The following is a 24,482-nucleotide window of genomic DNA, read 5'->3' as shown; positions in this document are numbered from 1 at the left end:
AATGGAACTGACTGACTCTATAGTCCTCATACCAGACAAGGATGGAAATGACTTTGTCTATAGTCCCCATACCAGACGGAGATGCAATTGACTGACTCTATAGTCCTCATACCAGACGGTGATGGAACTGACTTACTCTATAGTCCCCATACCAGACTGTGATGGAAATGACTGAGTTTATAGCCCCTATACCAGACAATAATGGAATTGATAAGGTCTAGAGTCCCCATACCAGATGGTGATGGAACTGACTGTGTCAATAGTCATACACCAGACATTGATGGAGCTGACTGAGTCTATATTCTCTCTACCAGACGGTGATGGAACTGACTGCATCTATAGTCTCCTTACCAGACGGTGATGGAAATGACTGAGTCTATTGACACATACTGGATGGTGATGAAACTTACTGAGTCTATAGTCCCTATACCAGACAGTGATGTAACTGACTGAGTCTATAGACCTCATACAAGACAGAGATGGAACTGACTTTGTCTATAGTCCCCATACAAGACAGAGATGGAACTGACTGCGTCTATATTCCTCATACCAGACGGGGATGGAACTGACTGTGTCCGTAGCATCCATGCCAGAAGATAATGGAACAGACTGAGTCTATAGTCTCCATAACTGACGGTGATGCAACTGACTGAGTCTATATTCTACATACCAGACTGTGATGGACTGACTGAGTTGATAGACCCTATACCAGACAGTGATGCAACTGACTGAGTCTATAGTCCTTAATCGAGACGGTGATGGAACTGACTGAATTAATAGTCCCCATACAAGACGCTTGTGGAACTGACTGAATCTATAGCCTCCATACCAGACGGTGATGGAACGGACTGAGTCTATGTTTTCCATATCAAACGGTGATGTAACTAAGTGAGTCTATATTCTCCATTCCAGACTGTGATGGAACTGACTGAGTTTATAGACCCTATAGCAGACAATAATGGAACTGACTATGTCTATATTCCCTCTACCAGACGCTGACTGAACTGACTGCATCTATAGTCTCCATACCAGATGGAGATGGAAATGACTGAGTCAATAGTCACACACCAGATGGTGATGGAACTGACTGAGACTATAGTCCCCATACGAGAAGGTGATGGTACTGACTGCGTCTATAGTCTCCATAACAGATGGTGATGGAACTGACTGAGTTTATATTCCACATACCAGACGGTGATGGAACAGACTGAGTCTATTGTCCCCATACCAGATGGTGATGGAAGGACTGTGTCTATAAACTCCATAACAGACGGTGATGGAACTGAATGAGTTTATAGTCCCTATACCAGACGCTGATGGAATTGACTGAGACTAGAGTCTCCATAACAGACGGTGATGGAACAGACTGAGTCTATAGTCCCCATACCAGATGGCGATGGAAGGACTGTGTCTATAAACTCCATGACAGACGGTGATGGAACTGACTGAGTGTATCGTCCCCATACCAGACGGTGATGGAAATGACAGTGTCTATAGTCCCCATACCAGATGGTGATGGAACTGACTGAGACCATAGCACCCATGCCAGATGATAATGGAACAGACTGTGTCTATAGTCCCCATGCCAGACGGAGATGGAATTGACTGACTCTATAGTCCTCATACCAGACGGTGGTGGAACTGACTGAGTCTGTAGTCCCCATACCAGACGTTGATCAAACTGGCTGAGACTCTAGACCCCATAACAGACTGTGATGGAACTGACTGCGTCTATAGTCATACACCAGATATTGATGGAACTGACTGAGTCTATATTCTCTCTACCAGACGGTGATGGAACTGACTGCATCTATAGTCTCCTTACCAGATGGTGATGGAAATGACTAAGTCTATTGACGCATACTGGATGGTGTTGAAACTTACTGAGTCTATAGTCCCTATACCAGACAGTATGTAACTGACTGAGTCTATAGACCTCATTTCAGACGGTGATGGAACTGACTTTGTCTATAGTCCCCATACAAGACAGAGATGGAACTGACTGGGTCGATAGTCCTCATAACAGAAGGTGATGGAACTGACTGTGTCTATAGTCCTCATACCAGACAGGGATGGAACTGACTGTGTCCGTAGCATCCATGCTAGACGATAATGGAACAGACTGAGTCTATAGTCTCCATAACTGACGGTGATGCAACTGACTGAGTCTATAGTCCTTAATCGAGACGGTGATGGAACTGACTGAATTAATAGTCCACATAACAGATGGCGATGGAAGGACTGTGTCTATAAACTCCATGACAGACGGTGATGGAACTGACTGAGTCTATAGTCCCCATACCAGACGGTGATGGAAATGACAGTGTCTATAGACCCCATACCAGATGGTGATGGAACTGACTTTGTCTATAGTGCCCATACCAGACGGAGATGGAATTGACTGACTCTATAGTCCTCATACCAGACCGTGTTGGAACTGACTGAGTCTGTAGTCCCCATACCAGACGTTGATCGAACTGGCTGAGTCTCTAGTCCCCATAACAGACTGTGATGGAAATGACTGATTTTATAGCCCCTAAACCAGACAATAATGGAACTGAGTAGGTCTAGAGTCCCCATACCAGATGGTGATGGAACTGACTGCGTCTATAGTCATACACCAGACATTGATGGAACTGACTGAGTCTATATTCTCTCTACCAGACGGTGATGGAACTGACTGCATCTATAGTCTCCTTACCAGATGGTGATGGAAATGACTGAGTCTATTGATGCATTCTGGATGGTGTTGAAACTTACTGAGTCTATAGTCCCTATACCAGACAGTGATGTAACTGACTGAGTCTATTGATCTCATACCAGACGGTGATGGAACTGACTTTGTCTATAGTCCCCATACCAGACGCGGATGGAACTGACTGTGTCCGTAGCATCCATGCTAGACGATAATGGAACAGACTGAGTCTATAGTCTCCATAACTGACGGTGATGCAACTGACTGAGTCTATAGTCCTTAATCGAGACGGTGATGGAACTGACTGAATTAATAGTCCCCATACCAGATGGCGATGGAAGGACAGTGTCTATAAACTCCATGACAGACGGTGATGGAACTGACTGAGTCTATAGTCCCCATACCAGACGGTGATGGAAATCACAGTGTCTATAGTCCCCATACCAGATGGTGATGGAACTGACTGAGACCATAGCACCCATGCCAGATGATAATGGAACAGACTGTGTCTATAGTCCCCATACCAGACGGTGATGGAACTGACTTTGTCTATAGTCCCCATACCAGACAGAGATGGAATTGACTCACTCTATAGTCCTCATACCAGACAGTGGTGGAACTGAATATGTCTGTAGTCCCCATACCAGACGTTGATCAAACTGGCTGAGTCTCTAGTCCCCATAACAGACTGTGATGGAAATGACTGAGTTTATAGCCCCTATACCAGACAATAATAGAACTGAGTCGGTCTAGAGTCCCCATACCAGATGGTGATGGAAATGACTGAGTCTATAGTCACACACCAGACGGTGATGGAACTGGCTGAGACTATAGTCCCCATACGAGACGGTGATGGTACTGACTGCGTCTATAGTCTACATAACAGATGGTGATGGAACTGACTGAGTTTATAGTCCACATACCAGACGGTGAAGGAACAGACTGAGTCTATAGTCCCCATAGCAGATGGTGATGGAAGGACTGTGTCTATAAACTCCATAACAGACGGTGATGGAACTGACTTTGTATATAGTCCTCATACCAGACGGAGATGGAATTGACTGACTCTATAGTCCTCATACCAGACGTTGGTGGAACTGACTGAGTCTGTAGTCCCCATACCAGACGTTGATCGAACTGGCTGAGTCTCTAGTCCCCATAACAGACTGTGATGGAAATGACAGAGTTTATAGCCCCTATACCAGACAATAATGGAACTGAGTAGGTCTAGAGTCCCCATACCAGATGGTGATGGAACTGACTGCGTCTATAGTCATACACCAGACATTGATGGAACTGACTGAGTCTATAGTCTCCTTACCAGACGGTGATGGAAATGACTGAGTCTATTGACGCATACTGGATGGTGTTGAAACTTACTGAGTCTATAGTCCCTATACCAGACAGTGATGTAACTGACTGAGTCTATAGACCTCATACCAGACGGTGATGGAACTGACTTTGTCTATAGTCCCAATACAAGACAGAGATGGAACTGACTGCGTCGATAGTCCTCATAACAGATGGTGATGGAACTGACTGTGTCCGTTGCATCCATGTTGGACGATAATGGAACAGACTGAGTCTATAGTCTCCATAACTGACGGTGATGCAACTGACTGAGTCTATAGTCCTTAATCGAGACGGTGATGGAACTGTCTGAATTAATAGTCCCCATACCAGACGCTTGTCGAACTGACTGAATCTATAGACTCCATACCAGACGGTGATGGAACTGACTGAGTCTATGTTTTCCATATCAAACGGTGATGTAACTGAGTCTATATTCTCCATACCAGACTGAGATGGAACTGACTGAGTTTATAGACCCTATACCAGACAATAACGGAACTTACTATGTCTATAGACCCCATACCAGACGGTGATGGAACTCACTGAGATTATAGACCCCATACCAGACAGTGATGGAACTCACTGAGATTATAGACCCCATACCAGACGGTGATGGAACTCACTGAGATTATCGACCCTATTCCAGACAATAATGGAACTGACTATGTCTATATTCCCTCTACCAGACGCTGACGGAACTGACTGCATCTATAGTCTCCATACTAGACGGTGATGGAAAAGACTGAGTCTTTAGACGCTTACTGGATGGTGGTGAAACAGGCTGATTTTATAGTTCCTATACCAGTCAGTGATGGAACTGACGTTGTCTATAGTCCCCATACCGGACAGTGATGTAACTGACTGCGTCTATAGTCCTCATAACAGATGGTGATAGAACTGACTGTGTTTATAGTCCTCATACCAGACGGTGATGGAACTGACTGTGTCAGTAGCATCCATCCCAGACGATAATGGAACAGACTGAGTCTATAGTCTCCATAGCAGATGGTGATGGGACTGACTGAGTCTATAGTACCCATATCAGATGGTGGTGGAACTGATTGCATCTATAGTAACTACACAAGAAGATAATGGAACTGACTGAGTCTGTTGTCCCCAGAACAGACGATGATTGAACTGGCTGAGTCTATAGTTCCCATACCAGACTGTGATGGAAATGACTGAGTTTATAGTCCACATACCAGACGGTGATGGAACAGACTGAGTCTATAGTCCCCATACCAGAAGGTGATGGAAGGACTGTGTCTATAAACTCCATAACAGACGGTGATGGAACTGAATGAGTTTATAGACCCTATTCCAGACAATAATGGAACTGACTATGTCTATATTCCCTCTACCAGACGCTGACGGAACTGACTGCATCTATAGTCTCCATACCAGACGGTGATGGAAAAGACTGAGTCTTTAGACGCTTACTGGATGGTGGTGAAACAGGCTGATTCTATAGTTCCAATACCATACGATAATGGAACTGACTGAGTCTATAGACCTCATACCAGACGGTGATGGAACTGACTTTGTATATAGTCCCCATACCAGACGGAGATGGAACTGACTTTGTCTATAGTCCCCATACCTTACGGAGATGCAATTGACTGACTCCATAGTCCCCATACCAGACTGTGATGGAAATGTCTGAGTTTATAGCCCCTATACCAGACAATAATGGAACTGATTAGGTCTAGAGTCCCCATACCAGATGGTGATGGATCTGACTGCGTCTATAGTCATACACCAGACGTTGATGGAACTGACTGAGTCTATATTCTCTCTACCAGACGGTGATGGAACTGACTGCATTTATAGTCTCCTTACCAGACGGTGATGGAAATGACTGAGTCTATTGACACATACTGGATGGTGATGAAACTTACTGAGTCTATAGTCCCTATACCAGACAGTGATGTAACTGACTGAGTCTATAGTCCCCATACAAGACAGAGATGGAACTGACTGCGTCTATAGTCCTCATACCAGACGGGGATGGAACTGACAGTGTCCGTAGCATCCATGCCAGAAGATAATGGAACAGACTGAGTCTATAGTCTCCATAACTGACGGTGATGCAACTGACTGAGTCTATATTCTACATACAAGACTGTGATGGAACTGACTGAGTTGATAGACCCTATACCAGACAGTGATGCAACTGACTGAGTCTATAGTCCTTAATCGAGACGGTGATGGAACTGACTGAATTAATAGTCCCCATACAAGACGCTTGTGGAACTGACTGAATCTATTGCCTCCATACCAGACGGTGATGGAAAGGACTGAGTCTATGTTTTCCATATCAAACGGTGATGTAACTAACTGAGTCTATATTCTCCATTCCAGACTGTGATGGAACTGACTGAGTTTATAGACCCTATAGCAGACAATAATGGAACTGACTATGTCTATATTCCCTCTATCAGACGCTGACGGAACTGACTGCATCTATAGTCTCCATACCAGATGGAGATGGAAATGACTGAGTCAGTAGTCACACACCAGACGGGGATGGAACTGGCTGAGTCTAGAGTCCCCATATGAGACGGTGATGGAACAGATTGAGTCTATAGTCCTCATACCAGACGGAGATGGAATTGACTGACTCTATAGTCCTCATACCAGACGGTGGTGGAACTGACTGAGTCTGTAGTGCCCATACCAGACGTTGATCGAACTGGCTGAGTCTCTAGTCCCCATAACAGACTGTGATGGAAATGACTGAGTTTATAGCCCCTATACCAGACAATAATGGAACTGAGTAGGTCTAGAGTCCCCATACCAGATGGTGATGGAACTAACTGCGTCTATAGTCATACACCAGACATTGATGGAACTGACTGAGTCTCTATTCTCTCTACCAGACGTTGATGGAACTGACTGCATCTATAGTCTCCTTACCAGACGGTGATGGAAATGACTGAGTCTATTGACGCATACTGGATGGTGTTGAAACTTACTGAGTCTATAGTCCCTATACCAGACAGTGATGTAACTGACTGAGTCTATAGACCTCATACCAGACGGTGATGGAACTGACTTTGTCTATAGTCCCCATACAAGACAGAGATGGAACTGACTGCGTCGATAGTCCTCATAACAGATGGTGATGGAACTGACTGTGTCTATAGTCCTCATACCAGACGGGGATGCAACTGACTGTGTCCGTAGCATCCATGCTAGACGATAATGGAACAGACTGAGTCTATAGTCTCCATAACTGACGGTGATGCAACTGACTGAGTCTATAGTCCTTAATCGAGACGGTGATGGAACTGACTGAATTAATAGTCCCCATACCAGACGCTTGTGGAACTGACTGAATCTATAGACTCCATACCAGACGGTGATGGAACTGACTGAGTCTATGTTTTCCAGATCAAATGGTGATGTAACTGAGTCTATATTCTCCATACCAGACTGAGATGGAACTGACTGAGTTTATAGACCCTATACCAGACAATAACGGAACTTACTATGTCTATAGACCCCATACCAGATGGTGATGGAACTCACTGAGATTATAGACCCTATTCCAGACAATAATGGAACTGACTATGTCTATATTCCCTCTACCAGACGCTGACGGAACAGACTGCATCTATAGTCTCCATACCAGACGGTGATGGAAAAGACTGAGTCTTTAGACGCATACTGGATGGAAGTGAAACAGGCTGATTCTATAGTTCCTATACCAAACGATAATGGAACTGACTGAGTCTATAGAACTCATACCAGACGGTGATGGAACTGACTTTGTATATAGTCCCCATACCAGACGGAGATGGAACTGACTGACTCTATAGTCCTCATACCAGACAGTGATGGAAATGACTTTGTCTATAGTCCCCATACCAGACGGAGATGCAATTGACTGACTCTATAGTCCTCATACCAGACGGTGATGGAACTGACTGACTCTATAGTCCCCATACCAGACTGTGATGGAAATGACTGAGTTTATAGCCCCTATACCAGACAATAATGGAATTGATTAGGTCTAGAGTCCCCATACCAGATGGTGATGGAACTGACTGTGTCTATAGTCATACAGCAGACGTTGATGGAGCTGACTGAGTCTATATTCTCTCTACCAGACGGTGATGGAACTGACTGCATCTATAGTCTCCTTACCAGACGGTGATGGAAATGACTGAGTCTATTGACACATACTGGATGGTGATGAAACTTACTGAGTCTATAGTCCTTATACCAGACAGTGATGTAACTGACTGAGTCTATAGTCCCCATACAAGACAGAGATGGAACTGACTGCGTCTATAGTCCTCATACCAGACGGGGATGGAACTGACTGTGTCCGTAGCATCCATGCCAGAAGATAATGGAACAGACTGAGTCTATAGTCTCCATAACTGACGGTGATGCAACTGACTGAGTCTATATTCTACATACCAGACTGTGATGGAACTGACTGAGTCTATAGTCCTTAATCGAGACGGTGATGGAACTGACTGAATTAATAGTCCCCATACAAGACGCTTGTGGAACTGACTGAATCTATAGCCTCCATACCAGACGGTGATGGAACGGACTGTGTCTATGTTTTCCATATCAAACGGTGATGTAACTAAGTGAGTCTATATTCTCCATTCCAGACTGTGATGGAACTGACTGAGTTTATAGACCCTATAGCAGACAATAATGGAACTGACTATGTCTATATTCCCTCTACCAGACGCTGACTGAACTGACTGCATCTATAGTCTCCATACCAGATGGAGATGGAAGTGACTGAGTCTATAGTCACACACCAGACGGTGATGGAACTGGCTGTGACTATAGTCCCCATACGAGACGGTGATGGTACTGACTGCGTCTATAGTCTCCATAACAGATGGTGATGGAACTGACTGAGTTTATAGTCCACATACCAGACGGTGATGGAACTGACTGAGACTATAGTCCCCAGACGAGACGGTGATGGTACTGACTGCGTCTATAGACTCCATAACAGATGGTGATGGAACTGACTGAGTTTATATTCCACATACCAGACGGTGATGGAACAGACTGAGTCTATAGTCCCCATACCAGATTGTGATGGAAGGACTGTGTCTATAAACTCCATAACAGACGGTGATGGAACTGAATGAGTTTATAGTCCCTATACCAGACGGTGATGGAATTGACTGAGACTAGAGTCTCCATAACAGACTGTGATGGAACAGACTGAGTCTATAGTCCCCATACCAGATGGCGATGGAAGGACTGTGTCTATAAACTCCATGACAGACGGTGATGGAACTGACTGTGTGTATTGTCCCCATACCAGACGGTGATGGAACTGACTGAGACGATAGCACCCATGCCAGATGATAATGGAACAGACTGTGTCTATAGTCCCCATACCAGACGGTGATGGAACTGACTTTGTCTATAGTCCCCATGCCAGACGGAGATGGAATTGACTGACTCTATAGTCCTCATACCAGACGGTGGTGGAACTGACTGAGTCTGTAGTCCCCATACCAGACGTTGATCGAACTGGCTGAGTCTCTAGTCCCCATAACAGACTGTGATGGAAATGACTGAGTTTATAGCCCCTATATCAGACAATAATGGAACTGAGTAGGTCTAGAGTCCCCATACCAGATGGTGATGGAACTGACTGCGTCTATAGTCATACACCAGATATTGATGGAACTGACTGAGTCTATATTCTCCCTACCAGACGGTGATGGAACTGACTGCATCTACAGTCTCCTTACCAGATGGTGATGGAAATGACTGAGTCTATTGATGCATTCTGGATGGTGTTGAAACTTACTGAGTCTATAGTCCCTATACCAGACAGTGATGTAACTGACTGAGTCTATAGACCTCATACCAGACGGTGATGGAACTGACTTTGTCTATAGTCCCCATACAAGACAGAGATGGAACTGACTGCGTCGATAGTCCTCATAACAGATGTTGATGGAACTGACTGTGTCTATAGTCCTCATACCAGACGGGGATGGAAAGGACTGAGTCTATGTTTTCCATATCAAACAGTGATGTAACTAACTGAGTCTATATTCTCCATTCCAGACTGTGATGGAACTGACTGAGTTTATAGACCCTATAGCAGACAATAATGGAACTGACTATGTCTATATTCCCTCTACCAGACGCTGACGGAACTGACTGCATCTATAGTCTCCATACCAGATGGAGATGGAAATGACTGAGTCTATAGTCACACACCAGACGGTGATGGAACTGGCTGAGTCTATAGTCCCCATATGAGACGGTGATGGAACAGATTGAGTCTATAGTCCTCATACCAGACGGTGATGGAACTGACTTTGTATAGTGTCCCCATACCAGACGGAGATGGAGCTGACTGTGTCCGTAGCATCCATGCTAGACGATAATGGAACAGACTGAGTCTATAGTCTCCATAACTGACGGTGATGCAACTGACTGAGTCTATAGTCCTTAATCGAGACGGTGATGGAACTGACTGAATTAATAGTCCCCATACCAAACGCTTGTGGAACTGACTGAATCTATAGACTCCATACCAGACGGTGATGGAACTGACTGAGTCTATGTTTTCCATATCCAACGGTGATGTAACTGAGTCTATATTCTCCATACCAGACTGAGATGGAACTGACTGAGTTTATAGACCCTATACCAGACATTAACGGAACTGACTATGTCTATAGACCCCATACCAGACGGTGATGCAACTCACTGAGATTATAGACCCTATTCCAGACAATAATGGAACTGACTATGTCTATATTCCCTCTACCAGATCTGACGGAACTGACTGCATCTATAGTCTCCATACCAGACGGTGATGGAAAAGACTGAGTCTTTAGACGCTTACTGGATGGTGGGGAAACAGGCTGATTCTATAGTTCCTATACCAGACGATAATGTAACTGACTGAGTCTATAGACCTCATACGAGACGGTGATGGAACTGACTTTGTATATAGTCCCCATACCAGACGGAGATGGAACTGACTGACTCTATAGTCCTCATACCAGACAGTGATGGAAATGACTTTGTCTATAGTCCCCATACCAGACAGAGATGCAATTGACTGACTCTATAGTCCTCATACCAGACGGTGATGGAACTGACTGACTCTATAGTCCCCATACCAGACTGTGATGGAAATGACTGAGTTTATAGCCCCTATACCAGACAATAATGGAATTGATTAGGTCTAGAGTCCCCATACCAGATGGTGATGGAACTGACTGCGTCTATAGTCATACACCAGACGTTGATGGAACTGACTGAGTCTATATTCTCTCTACCAGAGGGTGATGGAACTGACTGCATCTATAGTCTCCTTACCAGACGGTGATTTTAAATGACTGAGTCTATTGACACATACTGGATGGTGATGAAACTTACTGAGTCTATAGTCCCTATACCAGACAGTGATGTAACTGACTGAGTCTATAGACCTCATACAAGACAGAGATGGAACTGACTTTGTCTATAGTCCCCATACAAGACAGAGATGGAACTGACTGCGTCTATAGTCCTCATACCAGACGGGGATGGAACTGACTGTGTCCGTAGCATCCATGCCAGAAGATAATGGAACAGACTGAGTCTATAGTCTCCATAACTGACGGTGATGCAACTGACTGAGTCAATATTCTACATACCAGACTGTGATGGAACTGACTGAGTTGATAGACCCTATACCAGGCAGTGATGCAACTGACTGAGTCTATAGTCCTTAATCGAGACGGTGATGGAACTGACTGAATTAATAGTCCCCATACAAGACGCTTGTGGAACTGACTGAATCTATAGCCTCCATACCAGACGGTGATGGAACGGACTGAGTCTATGTTTTCCATATCAAACGGTGATGTAACTTAGTGAGTCTATATTCTCCATTGCAGACTGTGATGGAACTGACTGAGTTTATAGACCCTATAGCAGACAATAATGGAACTGACTATGTCTATATTCCCTCTACCAGACGCTGACTGAACTGACTGCATCTATAGTCTCCATACCAGATGGAGATGGAAATGACTGAGTCTATAGTCACACACCAGACGGTGATGGAACTGGCTGAGACTATAGTCCCCATACGAGACGGTGATGGTACTGACTGCGTCTATAGTCTCCATAACAGATGGTGATGGAACTGACTGAGTTTATAGTCCACATACCAGATGGTGATGGAACTGGCTGAGACTATAGTCCCCATACCAGATTGTGATGGAACTGACTGCGTCTATAGTCCCCATACCAGATGGTGATGGAAGGACTGTGTCTATAAACTCCATAACAGACGGTGATGGAACTGAATGAGTTTATAGTCCCTATACCAGACGGTGATGGAATTGACTGAGACTAGAGTCTCCATAACAGACGGTGATGGAACAGACTGAGTCTATAGTCCCCATACCAGATGGCGATGGAAGGACTGTGTCTATAAACTCCATGACAGACGGTGATGGAACTGACTGAGTGAATTGTCCCCATACCAGACGGTGATGGAACTGACTGAGACGATAGCACCCATGCCAGATGATAATGGAACAGACTGTGTCTATAGTCCCCATACCAGACGGTGATGGAACTGACTTTGTCTATAGTCCCCATGCCAGACGGAGATGGAATTGACTGACTCTATAGTCCTCATACCAGACGGTGGTGGAACTGACTGAGTCTGTAGTCCCCATACCAGACGTTGATCAAACTGGCTGAGTCTCCAGTCCCCATAACAGACTGTGATGGAAATGACTGAGTTTATAGCCCCTATTTCAGACAATAATGGAACTGAGTAGGTCTAGAGTCCCCATACCAGATGGTGATGGAACTGACTGCGTCTATAGTCATACACCAGATATTGATGGAACTGACTGAGTCTATATTCTCTCTACCAGACGGTGATGGAACTGACTGCATCTACAGTCCCCTTACCAGATGGTGATGGAAATGACTGAGTCTATTGATGCATTCTGGATGGTGTTGAAACTTACTGAGTCTATAGTCCCTATACCAGACAGTGATGTAACTGACTGAGTCTATAGACCTCATACCAGACGCGGATGGAACTGACTGTGTCCGTAGCATCCATGCTAGACGATAATGGAACAGACTGAGTCTATAGTCTCCATAACTGACGGTGATGCAACTGACTGAGTATATAGTCCTTAATCGAGACGGTGATGGAACTGACTGAATTAATAGTCCCCATACCAGATGGCGATGGAAGGACTGTGTCTATAAACTCCATGACAGACGGTGATGGAACTGACTGAGTCTATAGTCCCCATACCAGACGGTGATGGAAATGACAGTGTCTATAGTCCCCATACCAGATGGTGATGGAACTGACTGAGATCATAGCACCCATGCCAGATGATAATGGAACAGACTGTGTCTATAGTCCCCATACCAGACGGTGATGGAACTGACTTTGTCTATAGTCCCCATACCAGACAGAGATGGAATTGACTGACTCTATAGTCCTCATACCAGATGGTGGTGGAACTGACTGTGTCTGTAGTCCCCATACCAGACGTTGATCAAACTGGCTGAGTCTCTAGTCCCCATTACAGACTGTGATGGAAATGACTGAGTTTATAGCCCCTATACCAGACAATAATAGAACTGAGTAGGTCTAGAGTCCCCACACCAGATGGTGATGGAACTGACTGCGTCTATAGTGATACACCAGACATTGATGGAACTGACTGAGTCTATATTCTCTCTTCCAGACGGTGATGGAACTGACTGAATCTATAGTCTCCTTACCAGACGGTGATGGAAATGACTGAGTCTATTGACGCATACTGGATGGTGTTGAAACTTACTGAGTCTATAGTCCCTATACCAGACAGTGATGTAACTGACTGAGTCTATAGACCTCATACCAGACGGTGATGGAACTGACTTTGTCTATAGTCCCCATACAAGACAGAGATGGAACTGACTGCGTCGATAGTCCTCATAACAGATGGTGATGGAACTGACTGTGTCTATAGTCCTCATACCAGACGGGGATGGAACTGACTGTGTCCGTAGCATCCATACTAGACGATAACGGAACAGACTGAGTCTATAGTCTCCATAACTGACGGTGATGCAACTGACTGAGTCTATAGTCCTTAATCAAGACGGTGATGGAACTGGCTGAGACTATAGTCCCCATACGAGACGGTGATGGTACTGACTGCGTCTATAGTCTCCATAACAGATGGTGATGGAAGGACTGTGTCTCTAAACTCCATAACAGACGGTGATGGAACTGAATGAGTTTATAGTCCATATACCAGACGGTGATGGAATTGACTGAGACTAGAGTCTGCATAACAGATGGTGATGGAACAGACTGAGTCTATAGTCCCCATACCAGATGGCGATGGAAGGACTGTGTCTATAAACTCCATGACAGACGGTGATGGAACTGACAGTGTCTATGGTCCCCATACCAGATGGTGATGGAACTGACTGAGACCATAGCACCCATGCCAGATGATAATGGAACAGACTGTGTCTATAGTCCCCATACCAGACGATAATGGAACTGACTTTGTCTATAGTCCCCATACCAGACGGAGATGGAATTGACTGACTCTATAGTCCTCATACCAGACGGTGGTGGAACTGATTGAGTCTGTAGTCACCATACCAGACGTTGATCGAACTGGCTGAGTCTCTAGTCCCCATAACAGACTGTGATGGAAATGACTGAGTTTATAGCCCCTATACCAGACAATAATGGAACTGAGTAGGTGTAGAGTCCCCACACCAGATGGTGATGGAACTGACTGCGTCTATAGTCATACACCAGACATTGATGGAACTGACTGAGTCTATATTCTCTCTACCAGACGGTGATGGAATTGACTGCATCTATAGTCTCCTTACCAGATGGTGATGGAAATGACTGAGTCTATTGACGCATACTGGATGGTGTTGAAACTAACTGAGTCTATAGTCCCTATACCAGACAGTGATGTAACTGACTGAGTCTATAGAACTCATATCAGACGGTGATGGAACTGACTTTGTCTATAGTCCCCATACAAGACAGAGATGGAACTGACTGCGTCGATAGTCCTCATAACAGATGGTGATGGAACTGATTGTGTCTATAGTCCTCATACCAGACGCGGATGGAACTGACTGTGTCCGTAGCATCCATGCTAGACGATAATGGAACGGACTGAGTCTATAGTCTCCATAACTGACGGTGTTGCAACTGACTGAGTCTATAGTCCTTAATCGAGACGGTGATGGAACTGACTGAATTAATAGTCCCCATACCAGATGCCGATGGAAGGACTGTGTCTATAAACTCCATGACAGACGGTGATGGAACTGACTGAGTCTATAGTCCCCATACCAGACGGTGACGGAAATGACAGTGTTTATTGACGCATACTGGATAGTGTTGAAACTTACTGAGTCTATAGTCCCTATACCAGACACTGATGTAACTGACTGACTCTATAGACCTCATACAAGACAGAGATGGAACTGACTGTGTCCGTAGCATCCATGCTAGACGATAATGGAACAGACTGAGTCTATAGTCTCCATAACTGACGGTGATGCAACTGACTGAGTCTGTAGTCCTTAATCGAGACGGTGATGGAACTGACTGAATTAATTGTCCCCATACCAGACGCTTGTGGAATTGACTGAATCTATAGACTCCATACCAGACGGTGATGGAACTGACTGAGACTATGTTTTCCTTATCAAACGGTCATGTAACTGAGTCTATATTCTCCATACCAGACTGAGATGGAACTGACTGAGTTTATAGACACTATACCAGACAATAACGGAATTGACTATGTCTATAGACCCCATACCAGACGGTGAAGGAACTCACTGAGATTATAGACCCTATTCCAGACAATAATGGAACTGACTATGTCTATATTCCCTCTACCAGACGCTGACGGAACTAACTGCATCTATAGTCTCCATACCAGACGGTGATGGAAAAGACTGAGTCTTTAGACGCTTACTGGATGGTGGTGAAACAGGCTGATTCTATAGTTCCTATACCAGACGATAATAGAACTGACTGAGTCTATAGAACTCATACCAGACGGTGATGGAACTGACTTTGTCTATAGTCACCATACCAGACAGAGATGGAACTGACTGCGTCTATAGTCCTCATAACAGATGGTGATAGAACTGACTGCATCTATAGTCCTCATACCAGACGGTGATGGAACTGACTGAGACCATAGCACCCATGCCAGATGATAATGGAACAGACTGTGTCTATAGTCCCCATACCAGACGGTGATGGAACTGACTTTGTCTATAGTCCTCATACCAGACGGAGATGGAACTGACTGTGTCCGTAGCATCCATGCTAGACGATAATGGAACGGACTGAGTCTATAGTCTCCATAACTGACGGTGATGCAACTGACTGAGTCTATAGTCCTTAATCAAGACGGTGATGGAACTGACTGAATTAATAGTCCCCATACCAGATGGCGATGGAAGGACTGTGTCTATAGTCACACACCAGACGGTGATGGAACTGGCTGAGACTATAGTCCCCATACGAGAAGGTGATGGTACTGACTGCGTCTATAGTCTCCATAACAGATGGAAATGACAGTGTCTATTGACGCATACTGGATGGTGTTGAAACTTACTGAGTCTATAGTCCCTATACCAGACAGTGATGTAACTGACTGAGTCTATAGACCTCATACAAGACAGAGAAGGAACTGACTGTGTCCGTAGTATCCATGCTAGACGATAAAGGAACTTACTGAGTCTATAGTTCCTATACCAGACGATAATAAAACTGACTGAGTCTATAGACCTCATACCAGACGGTGATGGAACTGACTTTGTCTATAGTCCCTATACCAGACAGAGATGGAACTGACTGCGTCTATAGTCCTCATAACAAATGGTAATAGAACTGACTGTGTCTATAGTCCTCATACCAGACGGTGATGGAACTGACTGAGACTATAGCACCCATGCCAGATGATAATGGAACAGACTGTGTCTATAGTCCCCATACCAGACGGTGATGGAACTGACTTTGTCTATAGTCCTCATACCAGACGGAGATGGAATTGACTGACTCTATAGTCCTCATATCAGACGGTGATGGAACTTACTGAGTCTGTAGTCCCCATACCAGACGTTGATCGAACTGGCTGATTCTCTAGTCCCCATAACAGACTGTGATGGAAATGACTGAGTTTATAGAACCTATACCAGACAATAATGGAACTGACTATGTCTATAGTCCCCATACCAGACGGTGATGGAACTGACTGCATCTATAGTCTCCTTACCAGACGGTGATGGAAATTACTGAGTCTATTGAAGCATACTGGATGGTGTTGAAACTTACTGAGTCTATAGTCCCTATACCAGACAGTGTTGTAACTGACTGAGTCTATAGACCTCATAGCAGACGGTGATGGAACTGACTTTGTCTATAGTCCCCATACAAGACAGAGATGGAACTGACTGCGTCGATAGTCCTCATAACAGATGGTGATGGAACTGACTGTGTCTATAGTCCTCATACCAGACGGGGATGGAACTGACTGTGTCCGTAGCATCCATGCTAGACGATAATGGAACAGACTGAGTCTATAGTCTCCATAACTGACGGTGATGCAACTGACTGAGTCTATAGTCCTTAATCGAGACGGTGATGGAACTGACTGAATTAATAATCCCCATACCAGACGCTTGTGGAACTGACTGAATCTATAGACTCCATACCAGACGGTGATGGAACTGACTAAGTCTATGTTTTCCATATCAAACGGTGATGTAACTGAGTCTATATTCTCCATACCAGACTGTGATGGAACTGACTGAGTTTATAGACCCTATAGCAGACAATAATGGAACTGACTATGTCTATATTCCCTCTACCAGACGCTGACGGAACTGACTGCATCTATAGTCTCCATACCAGACGGTGATGGATAAGACTGAATCTTTAGACGCTTACTGGATGGTGGTGAAACAGGCTGATTCTATAGTTCCTATACCAGACGATAATGGAACTGACTGAGTCTAAAGTCCCCATACCGGACAGTGGTGGAATTGACTGACTTTATAGTCCTCATACCAGACGGTGATGGAACTGACTGAGTCTGTAGTCCCCATAACAGATGGTGATGGAACTGACTGAATCTATAGCCTCCATACCAGACGGTGATGGAACGGACTGAGTCTATAGTCCTCATACCAGACGGTGATGGAACTGACTTTGTATAGAGTCACCATACCAGACGGAGATGGAACTGACTGACTCTATAGTCCTCATACCAGACAGTGATGGAACTGACTTTGACTATAGTCCCCATACCTGACGGAGATGGAATTGACTGACTCTATAGTCCTCATACCAGACGGTGATGGAACTGACTGAGTCTGTAGTCCCCATACCAGACGTTGATCAAACTGGCTGAGTCTCTAGTCCCCATAACAGACTGTGATGGAAATGACTGAGTTTATAGCCCCTATACCAGACAATAATGGAACTGAGTAGGTCTAGAATCCCCATACCAGATGGTGATGGAACTGACTGCGTCTATAGTCATACACCAGATATTGATGGAACTGACTGAGTCTATATTCTCTCTACAAGACGGTGATGGAACTGACTGCATCTATAGTCTCCTTACCAGATGGTGATGGAAATGACTGAGTCTATTGACGCATACTGGATGGTGTTGAAACTTACTGAGTCTATAGTCCCTATACCAGACAGTGATGTAACTGACTGAGTCTATAGACCTCATATCAGACGGTGATGGAACTGACTTTGTCTATAGTCCCCATACAAGACAGAGATGGAACTGACTGCGTCGATAGTCCTCATAACAGATGGTGATGGAACTGACTGTGTCTATAGTCCTCATACCAGACGGGGATGGAACTGACTGTGTCCGTAGCATCCATGCTAGACGATAATGGAACAGACTGAGTCTATAGTCTCCATAACTGACGGTGATGCAACTGACTGAGTCTATAGTCCTTAATCGAGACGGTGATGGAACTGACTGAATTAATAGTCCACATACCAGATGGCGATGGAAGGACTGTGTCTATAAACTCCATGACAGACGGTGATGGAACTGACTGAGTCTATAGTCCCCATACCAGACGGTGATGGAAATGACAGTGTCTATAGTCCCCATACCAGATGGTGATGGAACTGACTTTGTCTATAGTCCCCATACCAGACAGAGATGGAATTGACTGACTCTATAGTCCTCATAACAGACGATGGTGGAACTGACTGTGTCTGTAGTCCCTATACCAGACGTTGATCAAACTGGCTGAGTCTCTAGTCCCCATAACAGACTGTGATGGAAATGACTGAGTTTATAGCCCCTATACCAGACAATAATAGAACTGAGTAGGTCTAGAGTCCCCATACCAGATGGTGATGGAACTGACTGTGTCTATAGTCATACACCAGACATTGATGGAACTGACTGAGTCTATATTCTCTCTACCAGACGGTGATGGAACTGACTGCATCTATAGTCTCCTTACCAGACGGTGATGGAAATGACTGAGTCTATTGACGCATTCTGGATGGTGTTGAAACTTATTGAGTCTATAGTCCCTATACAAGACAGAGATGTAACTGACTGAGTCTATAGACCTCATACCAGATGGTGATGGAACTGACTGTGTCTATAGTCCTCATACCAGACGGGGATGGAACTGACTGTGTCCGTAGCATCCATACTAGACGATAATGGAACAGACTGAGTCTATAGTCTCCATAACTGACGGTGATGCAACTGACTGAGTCTATAGTCCTTAATCGAGACGGTGATGGAACTGACTGAATTAATAGTCTGCATACCAGACGCTTGTGGAACTGACTGAATCTATAGACTCCATACCAGACGGTGAAGGAACTGACTGAGTCTATGTGTTCCATATCAAACGGTGATGTAACTGAGTCTATATTCTCCATACCAGACTGAGATGAAACTGACTGAGTTTATAGACACTATACCAGACAATAACGGAACTGACTATGTCTATAGACCCCATACCAGACGGTGATGGAACTCACTGAGATTATAGACCCTATTCCAGACAATAATGGAACTAACTATGTCTATATTCCCTCTACCAGATGCTGACGGAACTGACTGCATCTATAGTCTCCACACCAGACGGTGATGGAAAAGACTGAGTCTTTAGACGCTTACTGGATGGTGGTGAAACAGGCTGATTCTATAGTTCCTATACCAGACGATAATTGAACTGACAGAGTCTAAAGTCCCCATACCGGACAGTGATGTAACTGACTGAGTCTATAGACCTCATACGAGACGGTGATGGAACTGACTTTGTATATAGTCCCCATACCAGACGGAGATGGAACTGACTGACTCTATAGTCCTCATAACAGACAGTGATGGAAATGACTTTGTCTATAGTCCCCATACCAGACGGAGATGGAATTGACTGACTCTATAGTCCTCATACCAGACGGTGATGGAACTGACTGACTCTATAGTCCCCATACCAGACTGTGATGGAAATGACTGAGTTTATAGCCCCTATACCAGACAATAATGGAATTGATTAGGTCTAGAGTCCCCATACCAGATGTTGATGGAACTGGCTGCGTCTATAGTCATACACCAGACGTTGATGGAACTGACTGAGTCTATATTCTCTCTACCAGACGGTGATGGAACTGACTGCATCTATAGTCTCCTTACCAGACGGTGATGGAAATGACTGAGTCTATTGACACATACTGGATGGTGATGAAACTTACTGAGTCTATAGTCCCTATACCAGACAGTGATGTAACTGACTGAGTCTATAGACCTCATACAAGACAGAGATGGAACTGACTTTGTCTATAGTCCCCATACAAGACAGAGATGGAACTGACTGCGTCTATAGTCCTCATACCAGACGGGGATGGAACTGACTGTGTCCGTAGCATCCATGCCAGAAGATAATGGAACAGACTGAGTCTATAGTCTCCATAACTGACGGTGATGCAACTGACTGAGTCTATATTCTACATACCAGACTGTGATGGAACTGACTGAGTTGATAGACCCTATACCAGACAGTGATGCAACTGACTGAGTCTATAGTCCTTAATCGAGACGGTGATGGAACTGACTGAATAAATAGTCCCCATACAAGATGCTTGTGGAACTGACTGAATCTATAGCCTCCATACCAGACGGTGATGGAACGGACTGAGTCTATGTTTTCCATATCAAACGGTGATGTAACTAACTGAGTCTATATCCTCCATTCCAGACTGTGATGGAACTGACTGAGTTTATAGACCCTATAGCAGACAATAAGGGAACTGACTATGTCTATATTCCCTCTACCAGACGCTGACGGAACTGACTGCATCTATAGTCTCCATACCAGATGGAGATGGAAATGACTGAGTCTATAGTCACACACCAGACGGTGATGGAAATGGCTGAGACTATAGTCCCCATACAAGACGGTGATGGTACTGACTGTGTCTATAGTCTCCATAACAGATGGTGATGGAACTGACTGAGTTTATAGTCCACATACCAGACGGTGATGGAACAAACTGAGTCTATAGTCCCCATACCAGACGGTGATGGAAATGACAGTGTCTATAGTCCCCATACCAGATGGTGATGGAACTGACTGAGACCATAGCACCCATGCCAGATGATAATGGAACAGACTGTGTCTATAGTCCCCATACCAGACGGTGATGGAACTGACTTTGTCTATAGTCCCCAAACCAGACGGAGATGGAATTGACTGACTCTATAGTCCTCATAACAGACGGTGGTGGAACTGACTGAGTCTGTAGTCACCATACCAGACGTTGATCGAACTGGCTGAGTCTCTAGTCCCCATAACAGACTGTGATGGAAATGACTGAGTTTATAGCCCCTATACCAGACAATAATGGAACTGAGTAGGTCTAGAGTCCCCATAGCAGATGGTGATGGAACTGACTATGGTCTATATTCATACACCAGACATTGATGGAACTGACAGAGTCTATATTCTCTCTACCAGACGGTGATGGAACTGACTGCATCTATAGTCTCCTTACCAGATGGTGATGGAAATGACTGAGTCTATTGACGCAAACTGGATGGTGTTGAAACTAACTGAGTCTATAGTCCCTATACCAGACAGTGATGTAACTGACTGGGTCTATAGAACTCATATCAGACGGTGATGGAACTGACTTTGTCTATAGTCCCTATACCAGACAGAGATGGAACTGACTGCGTCTATAGTCCTCATAACAAATGGTAATAGAACTGACTGTGTCTATAGTCCTCATACCAGACGGTGATGGAACTGACTGAGACCATAGCACCCATGCCAGATGATAATGGAACAGACTGTGTCTATAGTCCCCATACCAGACGGTGATGGAACTGACTTTGTCTATAGTCCTCATACCAGACGGAGATGGAATTGACTGACTCTATAGTCCTCATATCAGACGGTGATGGAACTTACTGAGTCTGTAGTCCCCATACCAGACGTTGATCGAACTGGCTGATTCTCTAGTCCCCATAACAGACTGTGATGGAAATGACTGAGTTTATAGAACCTATACCAGACAATAATGGAACTGACTATGTCTATAGTCCCCATACCAGACGGTGATGGAACTGACTGCATCTATAGTCTCCTTACCAGACGGTGATGGAAATTACTGAGTCTATTGAAGCATACTGGATGGTGTTGAAACTTACTGAGTCTATAGTCCCTATACCAGACAGTGTTGTAACTGACTGAGTCTATAGACCTCATAGCAGACGGTGATGGAACTGACTTTGTCTATAGTCCCCATACAAGACAGAGATGGAACTGACTGCGTCGATAGTCCTCATAACAGATGGTGATGGAACTGACTGTGTCTATAGTCCTCATACCAGACGGGGATGGAACTGACTGTGTCCGTAGCATCCATGCTAGACGATAATGGAACAGACTGAGTCTATAGTCTCCATAACTGACGGTGATGCAACTGACTGAGTCTATAGTCCTTAATCGAGACGGTGATGGAACTGACTGAATTAATAATCCCCATACCAGACGCTTGTGGAACTGACTGAATCTATAGACTCCATACCAGACGGTGATGGAACTGACTAAGTCTATGTTTTCCATATCAAACGGTGATGTAACTGAGTCTATATTCTCCATACCAGACTGTGATGGAACTGACTGAGTTTATAGACCCTATAGCAGACAATAATGGAACTGACTATGTCTATATTCCCTCTACCAGACGCTGACGGAACTGACTGCATCTATAGTCTCCATACCAGACGGTGATGGATAAGACTGAATCTTTAGACGCTTACTGGATGGTGGTGAAACAGGCTGATTCTATAGTTCCTATACCAGACGATAATGGAACTGACTGAGTCTAAAGTCCCCATACCGGACAGTGGTGGAATTGACTGACTTTATAGTCCTCATACCAGACGGTGATGGAACTGACTGAGTCTGTAGTCCCCATAACAGATGGTGATGGAACTGACTGAATCTATAGCCTCCATACCAGACGGTGATGGAACGGACTGACTCTATAGTCCTCATACCAGACAGTGATGGAACTGACTTTGACTATAGTCCCCATACCTGACGGAGATGGAATTGACTGACTCTATAGTCCTCATACCAGACGCTTGTGGAACTGACTGAATCTATAGACTCCATACCAGACGGTGAAGGAACTGACTGAGTCTATGTGTTCCATATCAAACGGTGATGTAACTGAGTCTATATTCTCCATACCAGACTGAGATGAAACTGACTGAGTTTATAGACACTATACCAGACAATAACGGAACTGACTATGTCTATAGACCCCATACCAGACGGTGATGGAACTCACTGAGATTATAGACCCTATTCCAGACAATAATGGAACTAACTATGTCTATATTCCCTCTACCAGATGCTGACGGAACTGACTGCATCTATAGTCTCCACACCAGACGGTGATGGAAAAGACTGAGTCTTTAGACGCTTACTGGATGGTGGTGAAACAGGCTGATTCTATAGTTCCTATACCAGACGATAATTGAACTGACAGAGTCTAAAGTCCCCATACCGGACAGTGATGTAACTGACTGAGTCTATAGACCTCATACGAGACGGTGATGGAACTGACTTTGTATATAGTCCCCATACCAGACGGAGATGGAACTGACTGACTCTATAGTCCTCATAACAGACAGTGATGGAAATGACTTTGTCTATAGTCCCCATACCAGACGGAGATGGAATTGACTGACTCTATAGTCCTCATACCAGACGGTGATGGAACTGACTGACTCTATAGTCCCCATACCAGACTGTGATGGAAATGACTGAGTTTATAGCCCCTATACCAGACAATAATGGAATTGATTAGGTCTAGAGTCCCCAT

Source organism: Hemitrygon akajei, chromosome 10 (genome assembly GCF_048418815.1).
Source record: "Hemitrygon akajei chromosome 10, sHemAka1.3, whole genome shotgun sequence".
Lineage (NCBI taxonomy): Eukaryota > Metazoa > Chordata > Chondrichthyes > Myliobatiformes > Dasyatidae > Hemitrygon > Hemitrygon akajei.
The sequence above is the reverse complement of the archived record's forward strand: the minus strand, read 5'-3'. Positions refer to the sequence as shown.